At 42.7% G+C, this 17894-nt stretch overlaps 1 long non-coding RNA gene across 1 annotated transcript; it reads left to right on the top strand.

The window, feature by feature from the left end:
• The first annotated feature begins 14108 nt into the window (after nucleotides 1-14108).
• On the top strand, nucleotides 14109-15648 carry LOC142954998 (uncharacterized). Its single transcript, XR_012955777.1, has 3 exons — nucleotides 14109-14472; nucleotides 14843-14931; nucleotides 15035-15648. It is a non-coding gene; the product is annotated as an uncharacterized LOC142954998 (long non-coding RNA).
• Nucleotides 15649-17894: the final 2246 nt, after the last annotated feature.

Below are 17894 nucleotides of genomic sequence, written 5' to 3'. Positions count from 1 at the left end.
AGAGAACAGGGAGATGGACACTAGATGAATAAATGGACGGATGAGTCATCGGGACTTGTAAAGAGAAAAAAGAAAAAAGACAAAAACCTGTTTAAAGTGATTTATTTAAAATGTAAAGTGTTGTTTCATTTCTCATCTGCGGATGAGACTGCACTACATTGGCTGACACAAGGAGAGAGAAGAGCACTCCAATTATTATGATTATACAGTGTACTCTAGTTTTCAGTGTGTAATATGACAAACTGCCGCCACAACATCGGACAAATTTCACTTCTCTGCTCTCCAGCTTGCTTGTATAACATTGTGTATATTGCCTTATCGAAACAGATGTTCATATGAAATATATGGTGCATTACTATGACACTGGATTATTTGGTTTTTGTTCAGACAGACAAACGTAGAGGTTGAAGGCAAGAAAGAGACTAGATGCAGACAGAGCAGAACTGATCAGTGTGACCGAGCACGATAGTGAGTAAGTTCCCGTTGTACTGCTGTCATAACCTGCCATGTTGTTCCCATCACACACACATATACACACACACACACACACACACACATACACACCGTCGCTCCTCACCTGCATGAGTTGCGAGATGCTGGGGCAGTAATAATAATACAATCTATGTTGGTAACAAAGGCTGATTCTATGTGAGTTGGGGTGTGGTGTGTTATATCAGTCAAGGGGAGGGAAGTGTTTGATTAAAGGCCTAAACCTAAACCCCAACCCCTCCTGGCCTCATCCCACCCCTCGCTATGTGGAATTCCAGGTGGGTCCCAGGCTAATGACTAGATGGCTATAATTACCTAGGGTTGTTGATAGCTGGTGATTGGACATGGTCGTGCCACAGAGGACCTAGTGTGGGCTCCTGCTGGGACCACATTTAATCAAAGGCTTCTTGGCCGGCATATCAAAGAGAATACTTTCCAGCAATCTTCTCTGCCTCGGCCCCCTCTGCTGTCCAGACTCTCAGTCCAGTTCAGTCTCTGTTACAATAGAGCCCAGGGACTCCTGTTCACGTGAATCTAAAGGGATATTGCAGACAAAAAGTAGCATGTAAACATAAATGATAAAAGATTAAGTCATTGCTATTTTACTCAGCAAACAATATTTCTTTCCGTAAGGCTCTAATCCTGTATGCTGTGTTGGTCGATATCTGTCCCGTGGTAAGATCGTCTCTTCTTGCCCAGGCTTGGGACAGGATGCAGCCATGTTCAGGCCTGATTAGACACACCAATGCCATGACACAGGAAATGCAAGGCATCTGCCCTCGATATACCTAGATGCAGGAAGCAGACACAAGTGCAGATACACCAGCTAAGATGAAAGCACAAAATTACTCTTCTGTGTCTCTTCAATCAATACAATATCCTCATGTGTTGCTGCTTTTTAATCAAAATGTTTAATTATGATTCACCTTTCAGTCTACCAACTGCCCCAAAAAGAACCCTCAACATCCCAGGTCTTTTAACAGCCATGGGAGGCCCATATCGTTAGATAAGATACGATTTATTGTCCCTCAGGGTAATATTATCAAGCAGTCATTGAGACTATTCTAGTGCCAACTTCCTGTGGCAGAGTCTATCTGTGTCCTGGATGCCAGGCTGAGAGCGTTCCTGTTGCAGTTTCACAGGCAAACCAGTCTTCACAGCTGGCAGGTAGAGCTATAGGCACAGAAATGGCATCAAGCAACACAGGAGGAGGTCAACTTGGAAACATTTTTGTAGGTCAAAGGAACTAATTGCAATGTTATTACGGGCTATGATAATATTGCACTCACCCACTGAATAAGTGAGATCTGGGAAGGGAAATGGGGTTACTAAAAAGATGATCGTACGGGTTTTAAACAAACCCCAGGCGAGCCAAAGTTATTTGGAAGAGAAAATAATGGCAAACAGTAAAATGATCTTTGTGACCATCCATCAGTTTACAGACCGACTTTGTGGTTCAATTTGAACTGCAGCACTTGCGGCAGTTGTGCGTACACGGTTTTCCTTTGTCATGGGGAATTATTATGGACAATATGGGTGCGGTCACTTTTGGTCTTGTTGGTTTGTTTATAATGAATGTCTTGACTGCTTGTATTTATTGCCCCATTGCAGAAATGTCATCCCTGGTTTTAGATCTGATATTCATTTTGTGGGTAAGACCCAAGGACCATATTGTTAGCTAGGCCAAGTAATTTGACTGAAACCAAATCACGGGCACAGTTAGTTCAGGTCAAACTGTGGCCCAGCTGAAATATGTCTTGCTGAAATGAAATGTAAAGGTTTCCCCCCAGGCTGTATGACACAGGCCTGATTGTGTTAAATGTTTGTTACGGTCACATTACACTTCCGTCTTATGACGATAGACGCCATCTCCCATTCAATTATATTGAAGCCGGTACGACAGACAGAGTTTCAGTGTGATCTCCAGCTGGCTCTGGCAGTTTCACAGGAAGTGCTTGATTGGCCAACAGTAACACTATTGCACAGGATTTGACAATGGAGAAGTTATTACCTTAGTACATGTACTCTTAAGCAATGTTTTTAGTTTGTGGTCGATCAATATTTGCATGTTACCTGCATCCTAGCAGGGACGTCATGTCCTTTTTCTGGACTGAGTGTGAGGCAATGTCGTCGAATGGAAACGTTACGTGACCGTACCTTTACACTGACACACACATTGCTGCAGTATCTTTAGACTGTTATGCATGCAGCGCAATCATTTATTTAACCCCATCACAGTTCGTCTCAAACTTTTTTTAACACCTCTATATTCTCCCTCACTCTTGACTCCCCGTGTCTAGTGACAGTTAGACAGATTAGTTCAGGCTTATGTCCAGGCTGTAATGCATGTCAGCCTGAGATCTGGTTGCCAAATGACAGCAACACTGAGAATAGAGAATAAAGCACACTCTGATTACGTACACAAACATACATGCAACTGCAGGCACACACACACACACACACACACACACACACAAACACAAAAACACAGAGCTTCTGGAGGTACATGGACAGAACAGAGCCCACCACCTAGAATGTGACTCGACTTTAACATCTAAAATCCATCTTGGACTGAGACACAGAAAAAAGGAAGAGGTGTGAGACAGTGATGAGAGAGAAATGTATTGGGTTACATAGAGACCTGGCGGGCATGTTTATCAGCAGATTTTAATCTGAGCCGAAAGAACCTCGTTCCCCACAATTCATCATCACTACTCGCCCCACCTGCCACGTCCCTCTGACCGCCTCCCTCCACCTCTCTCCTGCTCCCAGCCTCGGATACAGGTTTCTCTCTGGGGGAATCTAGCCAGATACCCCACCAACAATTGCCCTATAACATTCACCTTGGGGTGGTCCGGGTGTCAGCCATGCGATCTGTTTCGCACACATATTCACATGTACATACCTGCAGGCTAGGATGGGACCCCCTCAGTGCCACCGGAGCTCAGCTATCACCTGTCTGGTAAAGTCCTCGGTATGTTACCGGGCCTTTCTACTCTGTCACTCACTGTTTGTGATCAGAAAGTGCATACAAACATACAAGTGTGTGTGTGTGTCGTGGGATGAGTTTACCTCCAGGGCGAGCAGAACGTAGGTCATTTTTTTTCCTGGAGATTGGAGGGGGGGTCTGATTGAGGTCAGGGGTCATAAAGTTTAGGTGTGTCAACAGAGAACCTTTGTCACTATGAACGACCAACACTGATCCATCGCCTGTTGACACCTCCTAAACATTAACGGCTTGCTCGAGTAGCTAAGCTCTTCTCTGGCTGTCCAGCGAAGAGGTGATTTCATTCAAAAGAACACCTGCTCTGCTGGATTAAAATCTGGCCGACAGCAGAGCTGCCTACAGTGTCAACTCGTCCATCCATCTCTCGTCCTTTCGCTCTGCTGTATCTGATGGGGAGGGTGTCAGCCATTAGGTTTGGGTTGGGAGGTTGTGGGAGCAGTAGGAGGTGCAGATTTATTAGCGAGCTCAGACTAATATTTACGTGACCTGCCAGGTACCGAGTGGTGTAGAGACAGAGAGGGAGAGAAAGTATAGGTATGAGGGGAAAAAGAGGATTATGACACAAAACACTTATTTTACAGCAAAACTGCCCCCTTTACTCAAGCATTTCCTATAATGGCTCACAGCAACTCATTTTGATAGCAACCACCCCTATACTATCACAGCCCATGTGACCTCACACACCACCAATTTGTCATCCCCAATTTATCTTTGATATAACTCACTTGCTGCTAGGACACAAGTCAAGCTTAGTGCTGGATAGCAGACTGCAGGCCTGGCTCACAGACAGCCACCATGAGGGTTAAAGGACAAAGAGTGCCGGTGCTGAGCCTGAGTCGGACATTTAAGACAGTTAGTCGCGGTGAATTCTTAACCCTACAAGGTGTTGGCTGCCATGTGACGAGGTTTGCACACGCGCGTGACAGTGCGAGTTATCTGCCTCCCTGTGTGGGAATTTACAGACACACCTCGCAAGGCACAAACAACAGTGACCTGGAGAAATAGTCGAAATTCCACCAACATGCCAAGGAATCTGGGGGTTTGGGCTGACAATACACACTGAACCACACACACACACACACACACACACACACACACACACACACACACACACACTCTGACAGACAACGAGAGACAGAGGTGTGGGAAACAGGAGAGATACAGGGTCAGGGTCAAATTGTGTAGGCCTCACAGACATAGATACCAGTGAGTGATACCAGCTGACACACACTGATGCTGACACTAACAGTGATACCATGGCTACCTGAGTGACATTGATAGATAGCGGTGAGCCATCCCAGCGTGCACACACAATCAAATCAAAACTCATCCCTGTGACTTTTACTCAGCATTATGCTCTGTCACCTCAAACCTCTGCCAAAGGGAAGAAAAAGCGGGGTACCAGGTGCAAAGTCAAAAAATAGCCTAAGGCCAAAGGTGAAAGCAACTACTGGAGTGTCTACCTGTACTCAAACATCATCACAACTATGTGTTTAATGTTGCTCAGAGTGAAGATGTGTTTACCACATCACTGGAGCCAACGTTGCGCTCCCAGTCTGCTAGACTCCACACCTTTAAAAACACAAACCACTACAGATACACACAGATTCACTCAAACCCACACCACACAAACAAACACTCTCCTTGTGGAATGTGTTGTTTGTGTTTTGAGTTGCAGTTTTCTCCAATGTTCAATTTTCCTTTCCACTCAGATTGGCCCAGACGTAGAATTATAAAAACTCAGGATTATCTTTAACTTTATGTCTCGTTTTCACAACCGTCTGTTGATGTCTGCAGGCCAGTGCAGCAGTAACAAGCCTCCACACTACGAACGACTGGGGGTTCACCTTCGACCAGCTTTGAGGCAGCTGATCGAGAGCAAGGACACAGTACAGTAGCCTCAGTCGCTCAGTAAACAGCGGTAAACACAGCGAGCGCTCGGCATGAAATGGAGGAATACTGTGCACAAAACATTTACACAAAGCTGCCACGGGAACAATATCATTTCAGTTTTACAATAAAGTGCTGGTGTAACAAAAACAACAGAAGGAAACTCATCTGTCCCTCTCTCTGTTCAGAGTGACTTGTTTATGCTGCGGCCTCCCACTCTCTCTAAGGAGATAATTCAATCAAGTATAATAGAGCTTTCACACAGGCTTAACCAAGCGTTGATACTAATGCTACAGCACCCGAATCTGGAGCCTGATCTCATATATCTAGGATTTTATTCTATTACACGTCAATAGACGAGACGTTTTACTGTTAATGTCTGGACTTTGTTAACACAGATTTTAAAATCAAGGTAAATTTCGACAAAATTGATCTGCCTAATTACAGACAACGGCTCAGGAGAGAAGAGACGCATCACATCGGTGTCCAAATGCTTCAAGGAATTGTGATATTTTAATTATACCCACTGTCAGCCACAAAGGTTGGGACACACCACACCTTGTTTTGGCAATACCATGCGGTGTCCACGTCCTCCTCCAGTAACTAAAGCCGACTCAGACTTTTAGACTGGAAAACTGTTTCTCTCGTGCAGAAACCGTGAGGGCAGGCAGCAGCAACAACTTTACAATACTAGGTGTATAGTACAGATCATACATCCAACACATGAACATTACTCTTGCATGTACAGTGTACATGCACGGTACATGCAATCACCCATTTACACCAGGTAATCACATACACAGAGGGTGTAAACGCATAAACTCTTATTTGTGTCATGGTATTACGAAAAAAAAAACCTTGCGCAGGGAAATTCTAGGCCACTATGCACATAGATATACTGTATACAAACACTGATACCAGCTCATAAAGTGTGTATGTGTGCGCATGTGTGTGCGCGTGCTCGGGCAGCATGATTTTGTTCTCTCTAGTCACAGTACTATAACGATGCTCACATCTTCACATCTTGGCTTGGAGTTCCGTCTCTATCAAGTGTTTGAACCGGGACAGTTTAGGGGAGCGTAAACAACAGTCTAATGTGTTTATCAGACACTAAAGCGCACACCAACGGCTGTTTACCACTCAGAGAGCCAAACCGCATTCAACAACAGCACGAGAGACATAACATAATCTGATGGAGCTACACACTGAAGGTGATGTTGAAGGCAATCTGTGTCTTGGATTAGTTGGTGAATATGGCCACCCTGGAAGTGATAATCCACCTGCAGCAACACACTATCTCACCCTACAGTTTAGAGTCAAAGAGGGAGAGCGAAGGAGGGGGAACGAAAGCTGCTTGAAAAGCCTCGTACTACTACAAGTAACTAAAGAAAATCAATAAACAGGATTCCACTTCACAACAATAAGAACCACACCAGACTAAACTACATGCAGATGTATAAGAAAACCTATAGAAACAATATAGCATCATGATGATACATAATGTGACCACGTTATATTATATAAAGTTTTTCCACTTCATTTTCTGTACAGATTAAACAAAGACGATTAGCATAGAATAGCATTTGATGTACTATTTAATCTCTTTTGTTTAATCTGATGTGCTACTTTTAGTGTTTGTATATGTTATATGTGTGTCCTCAGTGTAGCTGGACAGTTGCAGTATTTCAAACATCTATTTGTGTTTGTCCCATGGGCAGACCTCACACATTGCTGCTTGCAGAGATATATATATATATATATATATATATATATATATATATATATTATGCTGTTTTCAACCTTTTGTGAAATGTAAAGTACATCATTTGTTAAATTTAACTCTTATTTGTTTAAATGATTCCGAATTCTAATAAAGTTATAATACACTGCCAGTTTAGGAAAGTGTTTTATATATATATATATATATATATATATATATATATATATATATATAGAAAGGAGGATGATGTGACGCATATATTGCTCATACTCCTTTCAAAAGAACAAGCTCCAGCAGTGTGCATCCACTGGCTGTGAGCACAGCTGCACAACTATGTCGTTTCACTGCAACCCCTAGTTAGTGTTACATCCCTAAAAACGAATGTGTCACAGTAAATTATTCGAAATGACACATGAATTATGTGACAATATGTGCCCTATTTGACAAATAGGCGTGGTGTGGATTTCTTACGCACCTCGTGCCACGTGTGGGAAAAGAAGATGAATTAAATGAAAGGAAAGGAAAGCCTATAAAGTCAACTTTATTAAGTGTGCTGTGATATGTTGCACTTGTGACCACTACCTTTAGGGATAGAGACAGAACATGCAGTTTTGTGGAACTTCTTAACAGCCAGATGGTAGAATAAGTAGATGTCTGTGTATAGTTACTCTACACTATTACAACATTAAGCTGCTCGTGGTACTACACAGCATGTGCACATGGTCTAATACATTTCAATCAGATTCCACTGGCATCTCTTTTTCCATCATTTTCTTTCACCTCTCTACTATTGCTATCTCATAAAGTATTAAATTGCCCCAAATAAAGAGAACAAACATGGTTGGAGGGGATCTTTAAATGTGTACAGTATGTGAATATGAGTTGCCATAACAGCAGGCCTTGGGGATTTATGCCTTTCTTCCAGATTGTGTCTTTTCTGTCCAGTCAGAACCGACAGTATTTTTGGCGGTGGCATCAATATTTCTGTCAACATCGTCACCATCGCCATCAACTGTACAGTTTTCAAACACTAGATCATTACCTTGAGTATCATGCAGCACTCTGCCAACTGTAAGGCGGCTGTGTGGTTGAGGGGGTCTGAGTGTGGGACTGAGCCCAGAAGAGAGAGGCCTCCCTGGTGTGAGGAGGGCTAGATGAGTGTGGCGCTCAGCCCTGTCTGGATCCAGGAAAGAGTGAGATGCGAGGAGAAGGTATGGTCGGAGATAAGTCCACTTCAGGAAACTCAATGGGACACTTCAGTACAGGCGCAGCTCTCACCCTGAGCACCGTGTGTCTACCTGTCATGACGGAGAGAAAAAGGGACTTTGAGAAATTCAACTTCAAGATTCTTAATTTGATTACAACCAAATCTACTCACTTCAGTCGTTCGTTACTAAGGAGAGTTATTTTTGGTCTGGCTAGTACTAAATACCCAATAACGTGGTACTGATGCGATATCAGCATCTAACAAAGGTAACGTTGCTGACGCCAGTTCATCAATGTATGTCTGTGTGAGCGTGTATGTGTGTGTGCGCAGGCTGCAGGCACAGTGACAGAGACAGATTGGGTGTCTGAGAGGGACAGATAGCCTTACAGCCAACCTCCACTCACTCATTGAGTGAGATAAAGAGGAACATTCACTCACACACACAGAGACACACACACACACACTCCTTCATTGGCATTCAACCAATCGTGTTGAGAAATAACTCAACCCTTAACATGGACAAATAGGTGTGGATAAGGCCTGCACTGGGTCTGCTGAAAACTGCAGATTCATCACGAATTTCAAACAAACAGATTAGAAGAAGACTGTTGTGGTATTCAAATGGACTTATAGGATTTGGTCATGTATACACTCCGCTGTGCTGTGTGAGATTTGCAAGAGTATGCGAGTACTAGAGTGTGTAATGGGTGCCAAAAAAGTGACAGGCAATTCTTCTGCAAACAAGTTTTCAACAAACTCTTATCTTTCTTCTGCTCGCTCCTCGTCCATTCCCTTGTTTCTTCTTCTCCTAAAAGAAACGTCCTTTGATTACATTTCCCTCACTAATATCCTATACGTCCAATTGTCACAAAGGCAAAACTGAACACAGTTTTGTGCTTATGCTTCTGTGGAAAAGCAGCGCTATGGTTTGGTGTTTGTGCCAGTGTGTGTGTGTGTGTGTGTGTGTGTGTGTGTGTGTGTGTGTGTGTGTGTGTGTGTGTGTGGGAGGGTCCTGTGTTTCTGAGTGACCTCGGTGGCCCAGGCCGCCTGTCTATTAGAGCAGGGGCTATTAGACTATCAGAAAGTAGGAGCATCCCCTCTCGCCATGGTGATAAGATCAAGGCATTCCGACGGCCAGAGCGGTCATTACCCTGCTCTCCAGCCCATAATGTCCCTCCTTAAAACACCCTGTTGCCATGGATATGCAGCTGCGGCCGTTTAAGTAATTTCTTGGCTCTGCTGCGTCTGTGGGTCATTGACACAGAAATGCATCGACGTTTTGTCAGATAAACAGTTACACATGCACGTTGCTATCAGGGGCACTGTGTCTCTCTCACACAGAGACGTATGAGCTCTGCCGTGTGGGCGTGATTGGGACTCATGTGGGGTCGTAGCCACCAGGACAGCAAAATGATCACTGAGTCACTTGTCGGTGAAGCAGGACTGAGAGAGAGAGAGAGAGAGAGAGAGGTGATCGTACAGTAAGACAGTTTGGACGGCTGAGTCATCGTGCAGTCTGACAGCATTCAGCTTCAAACACAAACATGGGCGGGCAGACAGATATGAGGCTGACAGAAACACACACACAAACAGACACATGCACATGACTAACACTGATCAGGATAAACAAACACCGCTGTTTGTTCTGAGGATTTTGTGTCAAACAAACCCGACCCCCTGTTCCTCTAAGCCTCATTTGGCCACTTCCAAACTTTCTTCAGAGTCATCAGTAGACACCTCCTCCCCCCCCCCCCACACACACACACACAACAAGCCTAGAAGAACCAACTCTCTGAGGAATTATTGCACATATTGTACACCACAATTTTACCGAATATAGTCCCTGTCTATACTTATTATTATTTCATTTTTATTTGGATGCACCTGAACACACTGTACTTTGTGCAATAACAATAAAGACATATTGAAATATGAGCTTAACATAGGAAGTAATAATATCATAATAACTATCATGGTAATAATCCTGTCCCCATGAGATCACCCCTCAGTTTACTGTTTTACGTCACAACATAAAACACATCCAACCGGATTTGTCAGGTTACATGTTTTTTTTTTTAACACCTTTATGATGAAGGACTGTGTTTGGTGAGACTGATTTTACTGACTGTACAAAAGTTATATCAACATCCAATGAAGAGGCAGAATGTGATCGCGACAATAAATGACACCAAAACAAATTTAAATTCTTACAGGAATATTATAGTGTTACCATAAATATTGTGATATAGTCACTCTTAGCTAACAAAGCATTGCAGAAACACCCAATAAGCTACTGTATGAAGAGTGAAAAGGCCACATTTAACCAAATTAATCTTAATTTACATTGCACCTTTCGAGAGTGCAAACAAATAACCACACAAAAAGGTCACAAAAGGGATCGTGCAAGCTACCAATTTGTACAGCTTGCAAAAATTGCAGACCTACTTTTATTTTTTTAAAATACATCGAATAGTGTCTGCTTAAACACACTGAGCAAACATTAGTCTGCGTTGCCCCCTAGTGGCCAAAGTTAAAATGTAAATAGAGAATTAAAACACGAGTCAAACATAAACCAGATGTTATATCAATGGAAACACACCTCAGCACACCTGTTGACATCCTACAAGCTGCGGTTTAGCATTCAAATTTAGCATTCAAATGCGCTTTAGCGGTTTTGCAATAATCACAGCTCATACTCATACTGCAGACAGTGGGTTAATGATCCTTTCTGGTTCTTTTTTTTAAAAGTAGTATCAGAACCAAATGAGCTTGTTCCACCAGCAGCAAGGGCAGCCACTACAGGCAACACCGCCTGCAGTGCAGTCTGTCCAGAACACAGGACCGGGAACATCTGGTTACCTGAATGGGCCACAAAACACATCCATTGTTGAAGCAAAGATGTTTCAGCCGGCCCGCCAAAAGATTGAAGCTCGTCTGAAAATGGCAACGTTATTGCAGCAGTACAGGTAAGACAGCCTTCAATTATAATTCCAAAGCTCAGACAAATTCAAAGTTATAATTACCAAAGGTACCATACTATTCAGGTATAACTTTTTAAAAACATGACATGACTTGAGTAAAAAGTCATAGATAAATTCAGTTTAGTTCAAATTATCTTTTTCCAAATGTGCACAGGCAGATCATCGCAACGCTGAAAGCTGATTGGTGTGATGTGAATTTTGTTTTACTTTTCCTAATCCTATCCTAAACTATATAATATGATAATTAACTCTGCAGTTCCAAGCTTCCTGCTTTTACAGTGCAGTGCGCCTCATCAACCCCTGTTGGTAACGGGACACATCTGTGGACAGCTGCAAAAGAAAGAGTTGGCAACAAACCAGCAAGTGTACAACTTGAAAACAGAATTCCACCGACTGCTGCAGGATCCAGACTCTCAGATGACCTGTATATCCTCTTATCCTCACACAACAGTGTGAGAGTAATCCTTAAAGCAAAACGCTACAGGGAAAGCTAACAACTGGGCATCAAATGACACTTGGACAGAGCAATAGTAACAAGTTATCTATTGACCAAACTCAGCTCCTTGAACACTGGTGTTTATCAGTTGAGAGATTCAGCAGATTGTTGGCACTGAACACTTGGCTTTCAACTGCATGTACCTTCAATACAGTGCACTTTATTGACAATTTTAACTTCTTTTCTGGGATTATAGATATCTTTTTTTAGGGCGGATGGAATTTGTCTCAACAAATCAGAATTAAAACTGTTCATCTTCAAACCATTTTACTTCCTGCGTCACCCATCTGCTCCATCTACCAAGGACCAGAGACGAGAGGAATCAATACAGCTACAAGACATAACACAACAAGCCAGAAACAAGGGGAGCCACCCCAGCCCCCACCTGAAGAGAGTCAACATCCCTCCTTGACAGCATCAGAATCATCCTCTGATTGTGTGCAAAATATAGCAAACTCTTACTCGTATCTGTTGAGTCAAGGACACAAGGATGATAGCACTCTTGAACGTTCCCAGGAAAGGCCAGGACCCAGTGTGCGACTAGCTTTCTCTATTTCTGTCTTGGTATGCGATAGAAAGTGAATGGTGCACTCTGCTCAGTCATCAAATCCGTGTGAATTTGAATGCAGGTTCCTGAGTTGTTTCAAGGAGGGCACGAGGTTCCATTCACACTTTGCTATCAACCGTATGCCCCTGCGTACCCAGCATAGAGCAACAGCGCTGGTGTGCAAGAACAATCTGAGGGAGGTGCTGTTCCCTACTGGACAATTTTCTTCCCACAAGTCACATCTATATAGGTCAGACTGCCTCAAGGTCGAGAATCCAGACAAAACATCCGAAACATGTGATACAGTCAAGGTGCCCATGTTCCCATCAGTACTGTTTTGTGCCTTTCATCCCATCCGTCCCTAAAATTCAGTTTTCCCTGTGCAAAATATAAAAGTTCTGGATTTTTTTTATACTCTGTTCCTCAAAAATAAACAAACCTCATCATTAGCCTCAAGACAACACACATATTTGGCTAGAAGTCACGTATACCACAATCTCAAACAAGGACTGTTGATGAAGATCCACAAAGACATACCAGCACATTTATGAAGAGTTCTGCTACATCACCTCGATCAAATATCTTTCACTCGCTGATATTCTGTTGATTTTAAGTAAATCCTGACAAACTTTATTTGGCCTGTGCACATGTAGTGTACTATATGTACGTATGTGCTTTGCTATAGTTTTGCTGCAACCTGAGCCATGAAACAGAGACACTTGTGATTGCCACTAGAGATGAGCTGATGGAGCATACGATCATAGTCACCAGCCTGCAAACTGCAGGAAGGTATAGTATGTTCTTGTATTTGTTATGCGTTTCCTTAAATAGCCAATAAGGATTGTACAGAACATTTCACAGCAGGAAAAGCACAGGTGTAATTATTAATATAATTAATGGCTGCATTTAGGTGTGGCAATGTGCATGCTGGCTCAATAGAGTGGCTTGCTGGGAACAGCCATCGTTAATGTAATTAGTTACACCTATGATTCATCAACACAGATCACAGTGTTTCCTGTTCTGTCCTCCTGGCTAACACAAGCACACACTGAGCTATAGTGAACATGCAAAACACAACATACTGGCAACAATCTTTAATTTGAGCATTATGTGTCATTTTTATACATTGAATGTTTTCAAAATTACGAGAAACAAATGACTTCAGATCCACTTGAAGTAGGATTGTCAATTCAATGCGAAGTACTTTACTTGCTTAATCTACTTACAGTAGCGGGCCTGTTTCATGTGAACATGCCACTCCCTATTTCACATTTACATCAACTTGTATCAAAAATAAGCACATGTGTGAGAAGTTAAGAAAGTTAAAGATCCGCCATGTCTTTCTCTCCCTGTCTCTCGTCAGGCTCGTGACTGTAGGGACTCCTACAGATCATTACGCGTATCTATTTGTGGATGAGGCCGGCCATGCAGCAGAAACCGAGTGTCTCATCCCTTTTAGCAGGTGACGAGCAAGCAAGCTTCTTTAACGTGCAGCATTTTATTCTCTGTATGGGGCCGATCACACCGAGACGCGTCGCTGGAAACGCGTCGCACCCTGTTGTCCTCTGGCCACGCGTGCGCTCCTCTCTTGCGCCGCGAGCTGCGTTTTTCCGGCAGTTTTCAGACGCGCATGAAAGTTAAAATATTTTTCAACGTTTCAGAGCCAGGCACGGAGTCAGTGTCACACATGACCGAGGCAGCCAGTCAAATAAAGCAAGAGGCGGGCTTTACCACTGACTTCCTCTTTTGCTGCCCGTAGATAGGGAACGAACATTATATTAGCGATAGTTAATTACGATTAACCATCTAATTTCCCCCTCCTCGTATTTCAATACCGCAGCAACAGCAAGTGGTCGATGTCTGCATTGAATCATCCCCCCCGTTGTTTACATTTGATCGCCCGGCTCCACCAGCTCATCAGCTGTTTTGCCCGACTGGCTTTGCCAAGGGGCGTTTTTTAAGCGGCCGTGCTTGTAGCCACACGTGTCGATGTGATCGGCCCCATAGGTGTGCCCTTAATATGTCTGGGTTTCTTCCAAAGGTCTTCTGAAACGAGAGAAATGCCAAGTAGTGCTGGCTGGAGGCCATACACAGTTACGCCCTGTCATCTGATCCAGACTGGCAGAGAAACATGGGTGAGAACTCTTTTGAAACAGATAACATAACATGTAATCAAGTGTTTGATGTATCTTAGGGTTACGTTCATTTAATGCAAAATCTGAAAATAACAGTGAAAATTGAAGCTACTAACGGAACAGATCTTGAACTTTCACTTAAGTGGTGTCTGAATTCTGTTTATTATTGCCTGAGCCTAAGGAAGTCTAAAGACTCTGTGCAGGTGTATCCATGTTGGAACGTCTGATGAACGACAACAACCTTGCAAACACATTTCTATATTAATGAGACGAAATTGATTTCCATGAAACTAATGTCCACAATGTAAGCAGTTTGATTCACAGTCACTCAATACTACTACGTGCACACTAACTGACACTATCTTCCCAGAGGTTCAACGTGGCAATGACCCGAGCACGATCCTTGCTGATTGAGGTTGGAGACCCGAGAGTCTTGAAAACTGACCAAATCTGGAACAAGTAAGGCTACAGGTCCTCATCAGTCTAATTCTCTTTCAGTGGGGGAGGATTGGTTGGACGAATAACTCAAACTAATGCCTCACAAACTGACTTTTCTTTTTAGATTCATCCGTTAATGCTTCAAAGAAGGGGGTTACCGTGGCATTACAGTCTCTGATGCAGAGGAAGATCTGTCTACACTCAGGGAACCTCCGGTAATATGCACATTCACGTATACTCACACAATTCATACTATATGTCCTTCTTTTGTCTGACAATCGTCTTGAAGACTAAGGGATGTTTGGGTTGTGAGGGAGGAAAAAATGTATGCGTTTGCCACTATATTATTTTCTCCAAGGTTATCATATGTGTTTATTCATCTATCTGTAAAATGTATGCGTTTACATCTATATTTTGGTTCTGAGTCTATATTATACGTTTGCTCAGGTAATCTTTATAATCTTACTTTCATACTCTTTTGTGTCAAACTCAGTTCAGGCCCCGGCATAGTCATACAGTCACTGACATAGGAGTAGTCACTGGATTAATGTCTTTCATGAGTCCTAAAATTAGGTAGAGTCCAGTTGGGACTGGCAGCGATGTCACTCCTACGGTGTCCTAGGAAAACAGGACTTCCTTTGTGTATAGGCCCCGGGACCAGACTGTCAGGCTCATCTTGGGTCTCTATGACCGTCGGAAGGCTGTGATGATGTAGCCAGAAGTTTGGCAGGAGCATAAATTAAGAAGAAGGGAGGGGGGGGGGGGACTGAGACAAAGCCGGGGAAAGATTTAAAGCCACCATCCAAGCAGCACATAGGCCCATACATAGTAGATGTATAGATACTGGACATTGGACTGCATTCCTGTTGAGTTAGCATGACCACAGGATCAGAGATCCGTAGGATCCTCTGACAGGTGTCCCTTATGATATTTATTAATTAGTGAACCAACTGTATATCTCATTGGCCCAGATGTCCCCCACGCCCCAGGGGAAACAGGATCCAAAAAACGCTATGAATCCCTACTTTATTCATGATGAACGAAATGACTGTTTTAGAGGAACATTTAGAGCTGATGAGTAAAGGGGGGGGGGGGGGGGGGGGAGTATAAAGTAAGTTACAATTCTTTGTTTTAGTCAGTTGAGTCCAGACAACTCGATTTGCTTGTATTCTGTGTAATACAAATGAATCTGCGTGAACTGAAGAAACTTCAATCTCTCTTGTGTTCTGTGGGTGTTCATTACTGAGTTCCTGGTTAGTGAGAATCCTGTGGTACCTCACCACGAGTCAGATAGCAAATAAGTATTAAGCCAGCTTTTAATAATAATACATTTTATTTATATAGCGCTTTAAAAGGCACTCAAAGACACTTTACATGGTAAAACCAGAAACAATAAAAGCATTTATAATAAAAACAAAATATTAAGGTATAATCAACTTCAAGTCAACGATCATCGACATTGAAAAAACCACAACAGTTGCCTGTCCACCATAATTCTACACCCAACAGTGGAGAGTGATGCAGCAACAGCTGGACCAACAGACCTCAGACACCCATCTGAAGCTCCAGTATTTAACATAAAACAGCAAAAATAAAGAACTGGTTGAGATGTTCAGACTAACCTTGTGTGTGAAGATTGTTTCACAAAAATACAGGCAAATTCAAAGCCAAAAAAGTTTGCCACCCTGCCCATAGCCTGTTTCTAGATGTATGAATCACTGCCTACATCTCAGATTTATTATAGAAATTCAAATTATTAAGGATGTGAAAACGTAATGGCAAGCCAATCTAATTATAAGGTTTTCCGTGGCAACAATCAGTGTCACCTGCTGAAAACTGACAGCAGAAAATATTGACTCACTTTATGGTTAGCAAACAAAATGTGGAACAAGAAATGACAGCGGAATGTGTGTCAGTTGACACTTTACTACCCGGAACAATGAGATAACTCGACATACTGTAGTTGAGTCAATAGATATTTGCATATCTGTAGTATTTCCCCCTTTTATTTGTTCCATACTCAAATAATTGTTGGTAAAATCGCAAAGAGAAGAGTGATTATAAGTCTGCCTATGACTGTAATTATGAGCATCTTGTGTGATTAAGAACACAATCACAACTCAATGTTTGTTCATTTGTGATATTGTGGTATATTTTCAGGTCTTGCACAATAACAAGACCACAACAACAACAAAGGATGGAAGAGAAGCATGTCGAGTCATCCATGACAGCTCAGAGGACTATTTCAAACGTAGATAATAACTTTGGTGACTCTGATCAGGCACCAGATCAGGCACCATGATGGATCAATACCATACAGTACAAAAGAGAGACACTAAATGGAAGGCATTTGGGTTTGATCCTTCGGTGTTACAAATTGCAGACCCTTGGGCAGGTAGGAAGTTATGGTTCCAGCAAATAACCCACTCTGTAAGATCGGTTGTGAAAACGGATGGTCCATGTCTGGTGAAAGTCCTATCGCCGAATTCATGGCCTTCAATTTTAGAGACGATACCAGAACCACTAACCACTATGTGTCAAAGGTATGCATTATCATGGCTGTTGTATCACCAGCAGTCAGCAGGAGATGCACTGATGTCTTGGTCAGTGCATCTGTTTAGGCCTAGATTTACTTGTTCTTGGTTGACGGAATTATCATATGTAAATTTACTTGATCAGCACGAAGATATCAGAACAGCGGTCCCTGATATAATGGAGGTGACATCAGTGGGAGCTACCAGCTGTTTTTGTTCAAATACAACTTATAATGGGCCGGGAACGTTTATGGGGTTATCAGATTGTGATAAATATATGATGGACTTGGGTAAAATGGAACATGAGAATAGGAATGATTCGTATGAAGCATCTTTTCAGATACCAAAAAACAAAAAGAAGACAATTTTAAGGGTATATAACCAGATATTGCCGGGGAATGTGACTATAGGGAATTTTAAGGATATTTGGTGGGTCTGTGGTGATAAGGC

This window comes from Anarhichas minor, unplaced genomic scaffold, assembly GCF_050575085.1.
Source record: "Anarhichas minor isolate MPS153535 unplaced genomic scaffold, ASM5057508v1 ptg000003l, whole genome shotgun sequence".
In the NCBI taxonomy this organism is placed as follows: domain Eukaryota; kingdom Metazoa; phylum Chordata; class Actinopteri; order Perciformes; family Anarhichadidae; genus Anarhichas; species Anarhichas minor.
The sequence above is the reverse complement of the archived record's forward strand: the minus strand, read 5'-3'. Positions and strand labels throughout refer to the sequence as shown.